The sequence below is a fragment of the Podarcis bocagei genome, assembly GCF_964188305.1.
Source record: "Podarcis bocagei genome assembly, chromosome: W".
Lineage (NCBI taxonomy): Eukaryota > Metazoa > Chordata > Lepidosauria > Squamata > Lacertidae > Podarcis > Podarcis bocagei.
Window position 1 is genome coordinate 24234969 of NC_138131.1, and position 19094 is coordinate 24254062.

The window sequence follows — 19094 nt, forward strand, 5'->3', positions numbered from 1 at the left end:
AAATCCACCAGGGGGAGTTCAAACAAATCTTGAGGAGAACAAAGGAAATTTTTCCAATAGTTGTTCCAAAGCGTAAAAGCTTAAAAAAGTTTTGCCAAAATCCAACAGTATCCAACCACTCATAAATTTCAAGAAAGACCTTCCGCTCTTCTTTATAGCCAGCAGAGTGAGTCCTTATTTAAACAAAGTTTCAGGAAAAGTGCCAGATAATAGTGTTTCAAAGTAGCTAGTCCAGTAACACTCAAAAGTAACAGTTCAGAGTAGCAAAAATCAAGTCCGCAAACTGACAGCTCTAATAGTTTGGCAGTCAAGTACCTGGGTTTCTTTAAATAATTTTGTAAATCCACAGGGAGAGGAAAAACTAAGTTCAAAGCAAAGCAGAAAAAAAGTTTAAATCCCTTAGTACCTATAGCGACAGTTCAGGTCATGCACGAAATTGAAACTTTTAAATTCCTCTTCAAAGGCTTCAGATCAAAGTAATTCTTATGCTGGAGGAAATTTAGGAGACACCCACTCACGGATTCTGCTAGCCACTGAGCAGCAGCGCAAAGGGCTGCTCAGTCAGGGAAAGACACAACCACACCTAAGCGGTTTGGAACGGCTGGAGATTTACACACAAGCAACCCCATTTCCCGTGACAGCAATCCGTGAGTCCTTTACGTTGCTTGTGTGCAAGAGGACCGGGGTACAGTCATGAGTCAAACCGGAGGAGCCGGCGCAGGAGAGGGGGCCAAAGGCGGACAGAGTCTGGAGGAGAGAAACCGAGACTTGGAGCAGCAACTGGCTCTACTAGCGGCGCGGCTGGATGAAAGGAGGACACATGACGCCCAGGGGAAGATTACCCCCATCGCAAGAAAGGTACGGGGACTTGTGCGGACTTTTGGGGGCAACCCCAGAGATTATAACGCTTTTAAGACTGAAGTGCAGTATGCGCTGGATCTGCAGCACGATGACTTTGCCGACGATGGGGGAAGAGTCGCTTTCGTGGTGGGGCACCTGCAGGGGAGGGCCAGAGATTGGGTCCGACCCTTAATGGCGGCGGAGAACGCGGCTTTGAAGGACCTGAGAAAGTTTTTTAGCGCGATGGATCACATGTTCGCGAGCGATGTTGAAGAGAGTGTGACTCGTAAAGAACTGATGGGGTGCAAACAAGGAAACCAGTCAGTGAGAGAGTACTGGTCGAGATTTGCTATGCTGATCCATAAACCTGGGTGGGATCTGAGTTCTCAACCAGTACAAATGTTATTTGAGGAGGGCTTATCCTCTTGGGTGAGAGACGAACTTTCCCGCTCACCCCGCCCGGAATCGATGGACCAGCTGACCAAGTTGGCGCTCGCTGTAGGAGTCAGGCAAAAGACGCGCGCGCTGGAAAGGCGGGAAGGGAGAGCAGAGCGTTGGCATGACAACCGCACTCCAGACGTGCCAGCGTCTACTGTGCCACCCGAGGAGCCAATGGAGATTGGAGGAGCGCGTGCGCGCGGGTTTTCAAACTCCAGCGAGGTGCGTAAGAAGGAGGGGAAAACCAGTAAGAGGTGTTTCCTATGCCAGCAGCCGGGACATTTTGCCAGAGTATGCCCTCAGAAGAAGGCGTGGCAAGGAATGGTGGGGGCAGTGGGGAGTGAGGAGGAAAAAAAAGAGGCGCCGGGAAACGGCCGTGCTTGGCTGCAGGAAGGAGGGCACAGCAGCCAGGCGAGCAACCAGTAGTAGTGCCCAAACCAGACCCCCCCCCCCCCGAGCAGCCATCGCAATAGAGGTGGTGCTAGAACTCCCAAACGGACACCCCATCAAAGTGAAGGCGCTGCTGGATTCAGGCAGCTCTTGCAACTTCTTTAGCAAGGATTTTGCGCTAGAACACCAGCTACAGGTGGTGCCTCTAGAACATCCCCTGCAAGTAACCACGATAGATGGGAGAGAACTTTTGGGAGGGGAAGTGACCCACCAGACCCCGCCCATGAAAATGACAGTTTCCAGACACACTGAGACAATTGTCTTTCACGTAGCCACCTTAGCAGGACCACCTATCATACTGGGAATGAGTTGGCTAGCACTGCACGACCCAGTAGTAGGGTGGCACCAGCGGACAGTCACCTTTGGGTCAGCTCACTGCGTAGAGCATTGCCACGGAGGGGAAGGCCTGAGGATGGCAGTAGCCAGGGTGGCAGGGATGGCAGTAGGGGAAAAAGGGAAGATACCACCTCAGTATGCGGACTTGGAAGAAGTCTTCAGCGAGAAGGAGGCGGATCGGCTACCCCCCCACAGGCCCTTTGACTGCCAGATCAACTTGCTCCCAGACGCTCAGCTGCCAGTGGGCAAGCTGTACGCCATGTCAGATAGGGAGATGCAGGAATTGCAGAAGTTTATTGACAAGAACCTGAAGCGAGGGTTCAGAAGGGAATCGAGGGCGGTGGAGGGTAGTCCAGTGTTCTTTGTGGACAAGCGAGACTCCCATGAGCCCAGGCTCGTAGTGGACTACCGTGGATTGAACAGGGTGTCGGAACCAGTGACCTTCCCAATGCCCAGAATTGATGACATTTTGGCCAGGGTAAGGAAGGGGAAGATTTTTACCAAGCTGGACCTTCGGGGGGCGTACAACTTGATAAGGATGAGGGAGGGGGATGAATGGAAAACCACCATGTTCACCCCTCTGGGAGCCTTTGAGTACTTAGTTATGCCCTTCGGATTACAATCGGGATCGAGCACCTTTCAAGCTTTCATGCACCACGTGCTGGGGTCCCTGCTGTACAAGAATTGTGTAGCCTTCCTGGACGACGTCCTAATCTACTCAGAGAACGAGGAGCAGCATGTAAAAGACGTCAGGGAAGTGCTGAAGAGACTGCAGGAGCACCAGCTGTGGGTCAAATTGGAGAAGTGCCAATTCCACGCTCGAGAGGTGGAGTTCCTTGGCTATCGGTTGTCAGACAAGGGCTTGGCCATGGACCCGGGGAAGGTGCAGGCCGTGCTAGAATGGAAGCCTCCCAAGAACAGGAAGGACGTGCAGAGGTTCTTGGGGTTTGCAAATTTCTACAGGAAGTTCATCAAGAACTTCGCCCATCTAACGGCACCCATAACGGATTGTCTCAGCAGTAAGAAGAAGTTCGAATGGACAGAAGAGGCCCAGCGTTCCTTTGAAAAGCTTAAGAGGGCTTTCGCGTCGGAAGAGCAGCTCCTACATGTGGATCTGCGGAAGCCGATGAGGCTAGAGACGGACACGCCAGACAGAGCTGTGGGGGGCATATTGCTCCAGCAGGAAAATGGGGAACAGTGGAAGCCGTGTGCCCTCTTTTCCAGGAAGCTGAACAAGTCAGAGCAAAACTATACAGTGTACGATCGGGAACTGCTGGCAATTCACGAGGCCTTTCGACGATGGAGACATTTTCTCATAGGCGCACAGCACAAAGTCCAGGTGTGTACTGACCACAAGAACCTGGAATATTGGAGAACGGCGAGAGTGCTGAACCAACGACAGGTGCGGTGGGCACAGGAGTCTTCCAAGTTTAATTTTGAGATTAGGTACGTGCCTGGGAAGGAAAATGTCAGAGCAGACGCCCTCTCCCGCAAGCCCGAATACGCAGAAGGGGAGGGAGGGCCAGAAGCACGTCATGTCATTCCCGAGGGCAGATGGGTGTGGGGGGGGGAGTGTTCGTCGGGAGGCAAGAGCTGGCCGGGTTGACGAGGGATGATCAATATGCACAAACCAAAATCCGAGAAATTGGTATCACTGGGGAAACTCAGGGGGGGGGGTTCGAAGTAAAGGACGGGGCACTGTACTATAAGGGTGCATTGTACATACCTGAGGGGGATTTGAGGAGCAGAATACTCAAACAACTGCATGACAACCCCACGGCAGGACATTTTGGACAACATAAGACAATGCTACTGGTCACCAGGCAGTTTTGGTGGCCACGGGTGAGGGAAGATGTGAAGGAGTATGTACGTGGGTGCCAGTGCTGCCAGAGAGCGAAGGGGGAGAGGACAGCACCTGCAGGGTTACTGGAGCCCTTACCCACACCAGAGAGGCCATGGGAGGTGGTATCAATTGACTTTATGACGGACTTACCCAAAGCCAGGGGGAAAACGGCAGTAATGGTGGTAGTTGACTTGATGACCAAAATGTGCCATTTTATTGCGTGCTCGCATGCGGTGACTGCAGAAGAAACAGCAAAGCTGTTTGTAGAGCATGTTTTCAGGTTGCATGGCGCCCCCTTGAGGATTTTATCCGACAGAGGCCGGCAATTCACGTCCAGATTCTGGAGGAAGCTCATGAGTCTGCTGGACGTCGAGGTTGGGTTCTCAACGGCCAGACATCCAGAAACCAATGGACAAGCAGAGAGAGCTAACAGCATACTTCAACAATATCTACGCTGCTACGTCAGCGAGAGGGAGAAGGATTGGGTGGACAAATTAGCGCTGGCTGAGTTTGCATACAATAACGCAGAACATGTGTCCACAGGGATGAGTCCGTTTATGGCGAATTACGGGTGTCACCCCAGGGCTTTCCCCGGGGAAGGGGAGGGAAGTTGGAGTGTTCCCGCAGCTGAAAAATTTGTGGAAGAAATGGAGGCTTTACACCAACAGCTTAAGTTAAACCTGGAAAGGGCCAAGGAAGAGTACAAGAGGCAGGCAGACAAGCACCGCAGAGAGGGAGAAACCATAAGAGTGGGGGACCAGGTGTGGTTGTCTACCAAAGGGTTGCCGTTCAAAGGAGGGTGCAAGAAGCTAAGGCCAAAGAAACTGGGACCGTTCGAAGTAGCCCAGCAAGTTAATCCAGTGGCCTTTAGGCTCAAATTGCCATCTCACATGAAACTGCACCCCATGTTCCACAGGTCCTTACTCTCACCGTTCAGGGAGGGGAGGGAATTTCTGGGTCAGCAAAGTGAAACACCCTTGCATCCACAGATGGAGGAAAGGGAATTCAGTGGCCATGCAGCTGAAATTCTTGATTCCAGGTGGAGAGGGGGACGAGTGGAATATTTGGTGGCGTGGGAGGGGGAGCCAGAAGCGGAAAACGCATGGGTCCCAGCAGAAGAGATTAGGGATGAGTATCTGCAGGAGGAGTTTCATAGCAGGTATCCGGGAAAGCCCAAACCACCAGAGAGGTTCTGGGGGGAGCAATTTGGCACCACCGATGAAGAGGAAGAGTTTGAGGGTTTTCCCACCTCCGAAGAGGAGGAAGGGGAATTGTCCGAAGAAGAATCCGACTGGGGAGATAGGGGAGAGAGAAGAGACAGCAGCAAATGGAGAGGGGTGTTTGAATCATCAGATGGAGGGGAGAGTTCCTTCCGGGGGTTTCCTGCATCACCGTCCGAGGAAAGGACGGGGGGGTTGGAGGGCCCTGGGAGGGAGGTGGATGTCAGGGAACTGACATCGGAGCAGAGGGGAGAGGCGAGGCTCCCGGACTCTGCAGGAGAGGGGAAGAGTAAGGGAAGAGAGAGAACGTCATCTGGGGAAGGAAGTTCAGGTGACACCAGGAAGAAGGGAGAGGCAGAGAGCAGCTCGGAGGCGAGGCTCCGAGACTCTTCCAGTGAAATCAGTGAGGAGGGTGGAGGACCACCACTCGGCACGCCCACTCTGCGCAGAAGGCTTCCGCGCAGAGAGGTGAGGCGAAGGTTGTCCGTTAAGGAATTCTTATGCTGGAGGAAATTTAGGAGACACTCACTCACGGATTCTGCTAGCGACTGAGCAGCAGCGCAAAGGGCTGCTCAGTCAGAAAAAGACACAACCACACCTAAGCAGTTTGGAACGGCTGGAGATTTACACACAAGCAACCCCATTTCCCGTGACACATACGTTAGGGAAAAGTGTGCATCAAAAATACATATATTTGTGGCAATAACAAACAGAAATGTGTTATTTTGGGGGAAATTGCTTGGAAAGAAATTAGGGGAAATGAGAACTAAAATTGTGTGTGTGTGTGTGTGTGTGTGTGTGTGTGTGTGTGTGTGTGTGTGTGTTTATTGGCTTATATAAACAAGAATAACATTATACAAGTTTTCTCATGTCATTAGTATGTCACAAAAATAGCATAATAATTGTGGAAAAATATCAGCAACATATGTTTCATTATTAGTGATCAGTGTATAAGTTCTTGGTTTATGAACTGGTTTAAACAATTAGGAAGAAGAAGAAGAAGAAAAAGAAAAAAGAGGGAGAGGGGTGGGGTCGGGTGGTTATGCTTCTCTTATTCTACTTACCGCATTTTTCGCTCTATAAGACACACTTTTCCCTTCCTAAAAAGTAAGGGGAAATGTGTGTGCGTCTTATGGAGCGAATGCAGGCGGGAGGCTCTGCTCAGTGCTCCCTTTTATTAGCCGTGTGGAGCTTGTGTGCGGCTCTTGGCTTTTCCCCAGGGAAAGAGCGCTTCACAGGCTCTTTAAAGGGAGCACAGGTCTTGGGGGAGCCTTAGCCATGCGCAAGTTCTCCCGGGCAACAGAAGCCTTCATCCCGCTGCCGGGGGCTGCGTGTGGCTATCCCAGAAGCCAGGACAGCAAGCGGGATCACTGCGATCTCGCTTGCTGTCCTGGCTTCTGGGATTCAGAATATTTTTTTTCTTGTTTCCTCCTCCAAAAACTAGGTGCGTTTTATGGTCTGGTGCGTCTTATAGAGCAAAAAATATGGTAGTGTGTGTGAGGGGTTGTGTCAGCATTACTTGTATGAGTTCTTTTACTATTCACTTGTATGGGGAATTATACTTAAAATTATATAGAACACAATAACTATACAGTGGTACCTCGGGTTACATACGCTTCAGGTTACAGACTCTGTTAACCCGGAAGTAGTACCTCGGGTTAAGAACTTTGCTTCAGGATGAGAACAGAAATTGCACGGCGGCAGTGGGAGGCCCCTTTAGCTAAAGTGGTGCCTCAGGTTAAGAACAGTTTCCGGTTAAGAATGGACCTCCGGAATGAATTAAGTTCTTAACCCGAGGTACCACTGTATATGAAAATGAAAAATGGATATGTAGGTCAACATTTAATTACCCTAGAATCATTTTATCCAATTCATCCGAGCAGAAGCAACAACCACTGGACAGATGATCTTAGGATTCAACATGCTAATTTCCAGCAGTGTTCTCAAACTTGCAATTGCCAGTAGTGTGGCACCTCTGTTTTTGGTTCAATATAACAATTTAAACATTGTATATTTGTCTATTAAGGGTTTTTCCCCAAAGCTAAGTACAACAAAATAAAATACAGATACAGAAGTATGCAAAGGAACACAAATGAAACACAAAAATTTCCTTTGCTGGGGGCAGCATGGAAGAAAAAGAAAAATTGATGTCCTCAGAAGGCATGTAAAAGGTGAGTTCAGGTAAGTGCATCAGTTAGACAAGCCATAGGTTCTGAAAAACCATGGGTACAATTTAAAAAACCTACTTTTTTCTTACAACAGTCTTCCAAGGTAGGCCAGTATCACTTTCCTAACATAGCAGTGAGGTGACTGAGACTGAGAGGGAAGGTTCTTGCATCAAGTTACAAAATACATAAGAAGCTGCCTCGATACTCGCTCAGAATATCTGAATGGAATTAAATCTATCTATTCCGAACAATTCGCTAGATTAATAATTAACAATACTTTAACGGAAAGAATTGAGATAACGAAGGGGACAAGGCAGGGCTGCCTGCTATTGCCATTATTATTCATAACAACACTAGATGTTCTGCTGAAAAAAATAACTGAAACAAAAAGAGTAAAAGGTATAGAAATTGGTTTAAAAGAATACAAATATAAAGCTTTTGCAGATGATGTAGTGTTGACGTTGGAACAACTAATAAATAGTTCAATTGAGGCAAGGGAAAAAATAGAAGAATATTGTCATCTTGCTGGATTTAAATTTAATAAGAGCAAAACAAAACTACTAACAGAAAACATGGATAGTAAAGAAATAGAAGAGTTACAAATGAAAACAGGACTAACAATTGCAAAAAAAAGTAAAATACTTGGGGGTATGGCTAATGACAAAAAACATCAACTTATATAAAGATAATTACGAAAAGGTGTGGACAGAGATTAAACAAGACCTGGAAATTTGGACCAGAATGAAATTATCGTTGATGGACAGAATTGCTGGTATTAAAATGAACATGCTTCCGAAACTGTTAATCTTATTCCAGACCATTCCTATTATATGTGGAACGAAACAATTTGACATCTGACGAAAACTTGTTTCTAAATATATCTGGCTGGGAAAGAAACCTAGGATCAAATATAAAATCCTGACTGATGCAAAAGAAAGAGGTGGATTCTCCCAGCCAGATCTAAAAATTTATTATGAAGCATCTTGTTTTTGTTGGTTGCGTGATTGGATAGCATTAGACAATGAGGAGGTACTAGATTTAGAGGGATTCGATAATAGATACGGGTGGCACGCCTACCTGTGGTATGGAAAGACAAAAGTTCACAGAGGGTTTCTGCACCACATCATTAGAAAATCCTTGTATGAGGTATGGACTAGACATAAAAATCTCTTAGAACGTAAAACTCCGTGAGGTCTGACCAGAGCAGAATACAGTAGCACTATTACTTCCCTTGATCTAGATGCTATACTCCTATTGATGCAGCCCAGAATTGCATTGGCTTTTTTAGCTGCCGCGTCACACTGTTGGCTCATGTCAAGTTTGTGGTCAACCAAGACTCCTAGATCCTTTTCACATGTACTGCTCTCAAGCCAGGTGTCCCCCATCTTGTATTTGTGCCTCTCATTTTTTTTGCCCAAGTACAATACTTTACATTTCTCCCTGTTAAAATTCATCTTGTTTGTTTTTGCCCAGTTCTCTAATCTGTCAAGGTCGTTTTGAAGTGTGATCCTGTCCTCTGGGGTGTTAGCCACCCCTCCCAGTTTGGTGTCATCTGCAAATTTGATCAGGATGCCCTTGAGTCCATCATCCAAGTCGTTGATAAAGATGTTGAATAAGACCGGGCCCAAGACAGAACCCTGTGGCACCCCACTAGTCACTCTTCTCCAGGATGAAGAGGAACCATTGATGAGCACCCTTTGGGTTCGGTCAGTCAGCCAGTTACAAATCCACTGAGTGGTAGCATAGTCAAGACCGCATTTTACCAGCTTCTTTACAAGAATATCATGGGGCACCTTGTCAAATGCCTTGCTGAAATCAAGGTAGGCTACATCCACTGCGTTCCCTTCATCTACCAGGCTTGTAATTCTGTCAAAATACGAGATCAGGTTAGTCTGACATGACTTATTTTTGAGAAATCCATGCTGACTATTGGTGATCACAGCATTCCTTTCTAGGTGCTCATAGACTGTTTGCTTAATGATCTGCTCCAGAATCTTCCCAGGTATTGATGTCAGACTGACTGGGCGGTAATTATTTGGGTCCTCTCTTTTCCCCTTTTTGAAAATAGGGACAACATTTTCCCTCCTCCAGTCTGCCGGGACTTCGCCTGTTCTCCAGGAATTCTCAAAGATGACTGCCAGTGGTTCTGAGATCACATCTGCCAGTTCTTTTAATACTCTTGGATGCAGTTCATCTGGCCCTGGAGACTTGAATACATCTAAACTAGCCAAGTATTCTTGTACTATCTCCTTAGTTATTCTGGGCTGTGTTTCCTTTGCTGAATCATTTGCTCCAAATTCTTCAGGTCGGGCATTGTTTTCTTTATCGGAGAAGACTGAGGCAAAGAAGGCATTGAGGAGTTCAGCCCTTTCTGTGTCCCCTGTTTGCATTTCACCATCTTCTCCTCTGAGTGACCCCACTGTTTCTTTGTTCTTCCTTTTGCTACGAACATACCCATAAAAGCCTTTTTTGTTGCTTTTAACCTCTCTAGCAAGCCTGAGTTCATTCTGTGCTTTAGCTTTTCTGACTTTGTGTCTACACGTGCTGGCTATTTGCTTGAATTCCTCTTTGGTGGTTTCCCCCCTTTTCCATTTTTTGTACACATCCTTTTTTAATCTTAATGAGGTCTCTGTTATTCTTCTCTCCCTTAATTTTGACCCAAATGCTCTCACTTTGGCTTTGAGGTTCTAAATCTTGGATCTCTTCACAGGTATACACATCCCTGACATATAACGCCACTCCTCCTCCTTTCTTGTCTGGTCTGTTTCTCTGAAATAGATTGTATCCCCCCATTATTACATTCCAATTGTGGGACTTATCCCACCAGGTTTCAGTGGTGCCTATTATGTCATATTTAGTTTGCTGTACCAAGAGCTCAAGCTCATCTTGTTTATTTCCCATGCTTTGCGCATTAGTGTACAGACATTGAAGTCCATTAATCATTCCCCCGTGTCTCTTATTTAAGGATTTTTTCCTCCCACCACTAGGTCTGCGTGCTGTTTGCTCCATTTGGTCTATGACATGTTACTGGAGGGGGATGGTAAAGTAAAGTTAAAATCATTCAAAGAATTGAGAGGATAATTAACCGATTGGTTACAATACCACCAATTACAAGATATCTTTAAGAAAGACAATAAAAGCAATGGTTTTAGTAACATCCAATCAGAGATTAAGACAGAACTGCTGGGTAGTAATAAGAAAATGATATCAAAAATGTTTAAGGTACTACTAGAGTGCAAAACAAAGGATGAGGAGGTAAAGAGTGTGATGATAAGATGGGCACAGGATCTGGGGCATAATATTGATTTTGAGAGGTGGCAGGTAATGTGGAATAAAACAATCAAATTTACGGCATGTGTGGCACTTAAAGAAAACTGAATGAAAATGATGTACCGTTGGTACATCACACCAAGTAAATTAGCCAAAATGTATAGAAGCCAAGATAAATTATGTTGGAAATGTAGGGAAGAAGAAGGGAATTTCCTACATATGTGGTGGACTTGTACCAAAGTTAAAATCTTCTGGGATACTATTTATAATGAATTTAAAAAGGTCAATACCTTTTAAAATTCATTATAAATAGTAAAAAGCCAGAAGTATTTGTATTAGGATTAATTGACGAGGAAATCCACCAAAAAGATGTTAACCTATTCATGTACTCCACAACGGCGGCAAGAATCCTTCTGGCCCAAAAATGGAAACAGCAAGAGCTCCCCACTCTAGACGACTGGCAGATAAAGATGGTAGAGTACGTGGAACTGGCAAAGTTGACGGAGAAAATTAGGAACCGACCCGCTGAAAGATTTCAAAGGGACTGGAGCAAATTTATAAATTATTTGAAAGAAAGTTGTAAACACCTAAAAACGTTTGTAACATTAATGTGAAATGTTTTGTAATGTGGAAAGAAGGAGCTAATTTACAAATGAAAGGGTGATTGTTAAATGATTATATATGGTAAAGAAGTGATTATAGAAATGTGACAAATATGTTAAACTAATAGGAAAGTCAGAAAGAATGATGGAAGGAAGTCGATGCTCGCTTGGAGCAGTAATATAAGCTTGGGATATGTATTATAAAATGAAATGAAATATGGAAAACTCAATAAAAACCATGATTTAAAAAACAACAACAACAGAATATCTGTCCGCATAGCCCTGATGGGGTCTCAGGGAGTGACAATTCTTCCCTAGTTCTTATTTAATCAGAGATGCCAGGGAAGGGACCTGGGACCTTCTGCATGCCACCGAGCTACAATGTTTCCCCCTCAAATACATAAATATGTGGTGAAGAGATTAGTCATTTGAAGAGAGAATTTTCCATGTTTGTGTCCTGATAATCTGATCAAGTGACCAGAGCCTGATTTCATGATGGCTCAAGATAGACTCAGCAGACCATTGGGGGTTGGGGTGTAGCATGAGGACACAGCCCAGGAAAGCCTGTTACTGTGGTTTCAGCTGACAATGACAGTCAAGGCCAAAGAAACGGATGCTCAGACTGATACAAAGTAATGTGACCATGGCATGTGTTGCCTCACCACTTGTACCATGTATCTCAGAAACAAAGGAAGCCGACACCATTCTATGTGGCCAAAGAATGGAAATGGAGATAAGCACAGCTGTGGTCACCTTGTCAAATATCAACGCAGCAGTCTGTTTGTCTTATGCCCACTCTAGCTGTCAGCTGAAATGTCCCGTGCTGCTATTATGTCATCCTGGCCACCCCAAAAGGTAGCCTGAGCTTGTGGGGACTCGCGAAGCGGGCAGTTCAGTTCAAGGGTGGCTCGGGGGCCGGTTAAACGACCCCCATGGGCTGCTTAGAAGCCACCCAGAGTGGCTGGAGAAACCCAGCCAGATGGGCGGGGTACAAAGAATAAATCATACAGTGTTTTTAAACAAATAAAAAAAAACCCCTAGTTTAATCCATGGTAACATTAGCACTGTATACAGCAATGGGCTCCTTGAATATCTTTATGTATTTATTTAAAATATTTTTACTTTTGCTCTTGTTACCGGAGAATCCGAGGGCTCCCTTGGGCAGAAATCAAGACACCAACCAAAGCAATTTGGAGCAAATCAGCAGCCTGTAGGCTTGGTCTTTATTGAAGAAAGACTGTCGCGACAGGACTCCCACCGCCCACGAGGTGAAGCAAGATGGAAGCCCAGAACAAAAGAAGACCCCAACTTTTATTAGCTTCTAATCCCCTGAGTTACACCCCTAGAAATACATCGTAACTACATCATGACTACATTAAAAACAGGAGGAGTCAGGGGAGGGGTTGCTCAGGTAATCTGAGTACCATGACACCTGGCCAGAGCCCCTTTCCCCCCTCCCCATGAGTCATTTCCAGAAGTCAAAAGGATAGGCGCAGTTTCCTGCCCCCTGAGGGGAATCCGATCACTGTCCCTTTGTCATAGTCCGTGTTGAATCCACTAGTGTATGCAGTTCGTTGTGTTCTTGATAGTCTTCTGTCTGAGCCCATCAAGATGACTATCAAGGTTGCCATGCCAACTGGGAAGGGCTGTAGTGTACGTGCCTCCTTGCTTGAGGGATTATGGCCACCCCCCTTTGATAGTCCTTGTGATATGAAGCAGAATAAAAGTGGTCCGGTGAAGATCCGATGTATGGCTGATTTATAGTGAATTTATGAAGAAAACTGTCCTAGAAGATCAAAGCGCTTTCGCTTTTCCGGAAGCTGGTTGCAACATTTTGATTAGATCAGTCACAGTCAATTGAACTCAGAAACTTTGTATTTGAGAGCTGTCAAAGTATAGGGAAGCGCGCCTTTGCCTGCAGTACCTGCGTGGCCGCCACAAGGGGCGCTGTTCGGTAGCACTGATTGGTTGAAGCGGCAGCCGATTGACCTCGAGTTCGGAGAGTTGGTCAACCCATAAGAATAGGGCGAGGTAGAGTTTCACGGTCTACTCAGGGAAAAGATATGAAAATAACAGGGGTTCCGTGCGGAGCTGTCAAGTTAGTGCTCCCTTATTTACGGAAGGTTTTCAGGGGATGCCCCTCTAGAAGGGGCATCTCCAGGCTCGGGGAGGTGGGAGGTGTGTGTGTGTGTGGGAGGTGTGTGTGTGTGTGTGTGTGTGTGTGTGTGTGGAGCTTGTGCATTACAGTGTAATGAAGGGGGGTCTCCTGCTACACTCTCCTTTCCTTTCTTCTGAAAAGATCAAGGCAGTTAACAAAAAATACAAAAATCAAGCCATAATTTAGCAATTTAAAATATTTGTTGGGAAAGCAGAAGCAGGAAAAGAAACCTACCCGTACCTCTCCTAGCAGAGAAGCTCCTATGACAGCAAGGACCCCTTGCAAACAAAAAGATACAAGAAAGATCCTTCTTCTGGGGCCTGCCTGGTGTTAGCCTGTGTGTAGTTCAGATTCGGAAGTTTGATTGCATTTCCTGCCATTTTGGGTGCAGAGTGCTCTGTGTCAGAGCTGGCCCACACCTCCTTGCAGGCATGTCTTAAGCAACTGTCCAACTGCAGCAGCCCCATTTCCTTTGTAAAAGACGATGAGGAACCCAACAGAGGATGAAGTACCAAGGCACTGATGCCCCTGCTATTTGCAGAATTCTAATGATCCCAGCAGAGCTGATTCTCTACTGAGGACTTGTTGCCTCAGTTGGCCGGAATGACTGACTGCAGGTACAAGGCAGGGCAGACCTCGTAGATACCCAGGGCTTTAGCCCCCTCAATATTTCTAGGAAGGGTGCTCAGTCCCCCCAGTATTGAGGGGACCGCCATCCCCCACCACCAGGCTGTTGCTGTGGCCACAAATGACTGTCCCCAGCAGCCGTGGGAGGCCAAGGGCCCTGTTAGCCACGAGGGACATGCGACAAATATGAATGGCCACGCCTGGCAGGGGAGGCGAAGATGGAGGAGAGGAGAGGGGAGGGGGAAAATTTGATTTAATCCATTTGCATTCTGCAGGGTATCATAACAGGTTTCCAAACAAATAAACAACTTTTAACCAAGACGAAGGAACCAGAATGATTGGCAACTCAAACTAGAGCAAAATCCTTAGTTTTTCACCCCATCTTAATGCAGCCTATGGGACCAAACAATTCATTTGGCGCCGGGCGTAGGTACCTGAGCGGGACGTACGACAGGTGTGGATGAACACATCTAGGTCACATTGAGTAATTTGACCACACAGATGGGCCAGTGAGTGAAAGATGAAGGAGAATTTGGAATGTTAATAACTCCTCCCACCCATCTCAGGCAAACTGGTGGGGCAGCTACATGCATTCTCGGAAAACACAAGATTATTAAATCCATTCCCAGCTGGATTAAATCCTGGCCATGGGGGCTCAGCCCGCCCCCCCCCACTATCCCCCATCGCCAGGTTGTAGTTATGGGGCTGCAAATGACAGTCACCTACAGCTGCAGGAGGCACACACCATAGGTAGCCGAGTGGGACATGAGAGAATCAGAACAGGTGGAGTCTTCACCATCTATCTCCTATGAGAGAAGCAACTGTGACAGTAAGGACCCCTTTCTAAACCAAAAGATACAAGAAAGCAGGGGTAACGGGTATATGGGGCTTCAGCCCCCTCAATATTTCTAGGCAGGGGGATCAGTCCCTCCGATACCGAAGGGGCCGCCACTGGCCACCGCTGGGTTGTTATGGGACTGCAAGTGGCCGTCTTGAGCAGCCACAGGAGGCATGGGATGTAGGTAGCCAAGTAGGACATGCGATGGACGTGGATGGACACGCCTGGGTCACATCCGAGGAATTTGACTGCAATTTGGCAAAAAGCTGATTACAGAATAGCAGCTGCCTCTTGAATTGTGCCCGCCATCCCTTCTCCTGCCTGTGAGTAGCTGCTTGGTCTGCCTATGCAGCTTCAGTCAAGTTAGCCTTGAAAAGTTTGTGCATTCTGGCCCCACCATTCTCCCCCCACCGCCGCCACTGCTTACCTATTCGCCTACTTTTCACCTTTGAATCCCTGGATTAGTACATGTGGAATGTGCACATAAGCACAGAGAGTGAAATTATGTGAACAGTCAAGTCCACAGTAATTTGAAATGAAGCATTTCCAGGTACAGGAGGTAATTATCCCTCAGGTGAGAGACAAATTTCTTTCAAGAGGAATTTCTTGGTAGGCTGAAGCAGTATTTGCCTTACAGCGCCTGTCACCAATATCTCCTGGAACTGAATCATAGGCCTTCTAAGCACCGATCATTGCAGGAAATTGTCAAGATCTAGTGGTGACCTGATGCTTAACAATGTAGCAGAAAATGTGATTTATTGTTTTTCATACCTCATTATCTACCACAAGATTCTCTGCGGGTCATTATGCCATCCACATCCTTCTTTGGAGGTCCTTTAAGCAGAGGCTTGACAACCATATGTCAGGAGTGCTCTCATGGTGTTTCCTGCTTGGCAGGGGGTTGGACTCGATGGCCCTTGTGGTCTCTTCCAACTCTCTGATTCTATGGAGCCTGGCAACCCAACAAAGCAAGATGCATACGCGAGGGCACTAACAATGAGCAAAAAAAAGAGGCGAGAGCACAGTTTAGCCTTTTGAGAAGCAGAGGGGCTTAGGGAATCTGTGTGTCAAGTTTTGCAACCTCTGGGGAACTTGCTTGTGATGCTGCAGTTACTTGGCACAGAGAAACGAAACATCACATCTCTCTTAACTGAACCATCCTACAGACTGGAAGTACTGTACATTATGAGTGCATGGCGAGTTGCTGCCAAATGTTTGCCTGCTTGATTTCCCTCGCACATAAGCAGACTTCAGCTGAAATCACATGTGGGCATGTAAGCATGAACTGAACTACTGACTGAAACACTGGCAGGCATTTCTGTGGACACAGATGTAATTTTCTTCCAGCTATGATCATGGGGACAGCTGTACCTGACTCTGTTTACAGTCCAAATTGCATTAACATTTCCCTGGTTGGAAAGACAGACACAGCCGAAGAGGGTACATCTGGTCAAGTGTAGAAGGAAGTCAGAAAATGGGTGATTGATACCCAAGTCATTTCTTTCCCCTGGGATGTAAACAGGTTTTGCCTTCTCACCCACGCCCCACCACTTTCATGTGACAAAGAGTGTTCTCCTTAATGGAGAGCGCTGGTTGCGGTGGGGTCTATCAGGCCACACACACCCCCTCCTTGGTTGCCAGGCATGATTGAAAAGTTGGCCTGTGGCAATGATTAGTTGGTTGAGTTGCTGGGGCAATTTATGTGTTGCAATTTGGTGGGAGGGATCTAATGCTTTATACTCTGTGCACACAGCTTGGAAACTTTCTCTTTGCTGCGTGCATCGGAACACCCGCCCGCCCGCCCTAAATTTAAGGGTTTTCTGCGTCGACCTTGCTATGCCTGTCATGGGGTCATCTGCTGTTGTGGCAGGGGACTGGTAGGAATTTTGTCCATCTGGCTGATTTGTTTTTTGCCTACTGCAAATCGTCACAACTTGTAAGTTGCGGTTAGGCATTGGTTATCAAATTGTTTGGAACAGGGGCAAGGATTGGCTGGGCCTGCCCCTCCAACGCTGCTGCGGAAAGGGAATTCCGTTAAAGGAACCCAGGGGCTTGCCATGTTTTCGTCCGAATCCCTGGAATGGGGCTAGGACCGGCAAGCCCTAGGGAGCATGCGGGGAGAAGTGAGGGCCTGTCGCTCAGCTCCATTTCTCCCCAATATTGTTTTCCCTTACTGGCTTTCGGTGGAATCCGGAAGTAAGTTCTGTCCCCAGACGGGGGGCGGGGGGGGGGACAGATAGTCTTAACCAATGCCGCACGTAGACAGGATTGGAATGAGTGGCACAGGGAAAGCAAGATTGGCGAAAACGAAAGCTAAACAACTGGTACAAACAACCTTGACTTCTCCGCCACGCAGATCATCTGTCCCAGCTGTTTTAGGGACACAAGAAGGGGTAGCTGAGCAAACACCATTAGAGGATATGGCTTCAGGAGGATCTGCAGCAGTCTTAGATCAAATTTTGGGACAATTGGAAATTTTAAATAAGAAGGCAGATGAGCATTCGTCCAAAATTGACCAAGCCACAGCCACTATAAGCAAACTGACTGACCAAGTTGCTCAACATACACAAGCAATTGGGAATCTCCAGGAAGCAACGGCAGAAAATCGCAAATTGGCTGAGGAAGCTAACCAAAAAGCCGTGGAAGCCAATCAGAAGGTTGAGGCAATAAAGGTGGAGGTAAAGCCCTTGCACAAACAGATTGGTGAACAGCAGGCCTACCTGTCTATGGTTGAACTGAGAAATAGGGAAAACAACCTTAGATTGAGAGCAATCCCAGAACTTGAACAGGGAGATTTGATCGGCTATTTGACATCGGAATTCTCAAAGTTCTGGGGGATAGAAGAAGATAAGGATTTTAAAATTGTAAGTGCTTTTAGATTGGGAAGAGTGGTGAGGAAGGACAGATCCAGAGACTGTTTGATCATTTTGAGATCCAAGCAAGAGAGAGATAAAATACTAGGCCTTCATTTTGGAAAATCACTTGACATTCAAGGCAACAGAGCAGAAACTTACAAAGATATTCTGAAACAACTCTTGGACCTTAGAGCTACATATACGGAATTAACAAAACTACTGAAAGGCAACTCAATTCCCTTTAGGTGGGAATTTCCTCAAGGATTATCCTTCAACTTCAAAGGAAAGAAAGTTAAAATTAAGACAGCAGAAGACCAACAAAAGTTTTTGAACGACCACAAAGAGGACCTTCAGAAAGGAGCAATAGCATCCTGGCCACCACCTCCGCCAGTACCTGCACCTACACCTGCACCCTGGGGACCAGAGGATTCAAAGGAAGAGACGCCACCACCAAAGGAATAACAGATTGATCCAGGATGACTCTGCAGCTTCTTAGTTGGAACATTAATGGCGGGAATTCCCCGGAAAAAAGAAGAAGAATATTTCACATATTGCAAAAAGAACAATTGGACATTATTTGCTTGCAGGAAACGCATGTGACTAGGCTCCATAGGAAAGTGTTAATCAATAAAAGATTAGGCCAAAAATTTATCTCATCGGAGAGAGTTAAGAAAAGAGGAGTGGTGATTTATGCAAAGGAGAGCCTGTCACCAAAATTTTTATTTAAAGATGAGCAAGGAAGAATTTTGGCTATTGAGATACAGACTCAAGGAGAAAAGTTTTTAATTTTAGGAATCTATGCACCGAATGAGGGGAAATCAGAATTCTATAAGAAACTGCATGAGACAATGCTGGACTATTTGGACTATACCAACATCATTATGATGGGAGTTATGAATGGGGTGGTCTCCACAAATATGGACAAGTCACAAAATCAAAACTTAACAAAAGACGGCAGACTACCTAAAACCTTTTTTGAACTAATTGACAATATGGACTTGATTGACATTTGGAGGACAAAGAACCCCCTAGGTAAAGAAGGAACATTCTTTTCTGAAGCCCATCTGTCTTGGACAAGAATCGACCAAATATGGATAACTAGAGGGCTGGCACCTAAGACCAGAAAAGTGGAAATCTGCCCCAAAACCTGCTCCGACCATAACGCTATGAAAGTGGAAATGAGACTTACTCCAATCGGTTCCTTCAGATGGAAAATGAATGACACCCTATTAAGAGATCAGGAGATTGTGAAGAAGGCCCAAAAAACTTTGAAAGACTACTTTGAAATAAATCTGAATACCACGGTGGAAAAAAGAGTAATCTGGGACGCAAGTAAAGCTGTTATGAGAGGGTTTTTGATACAACAGAACACGATAAAGAAAAGACTTTGGAATGAAAAAAAGGATAAGATCTTAGAGAAGATAAGAGATGGTGAGAAAAAATTGAGAT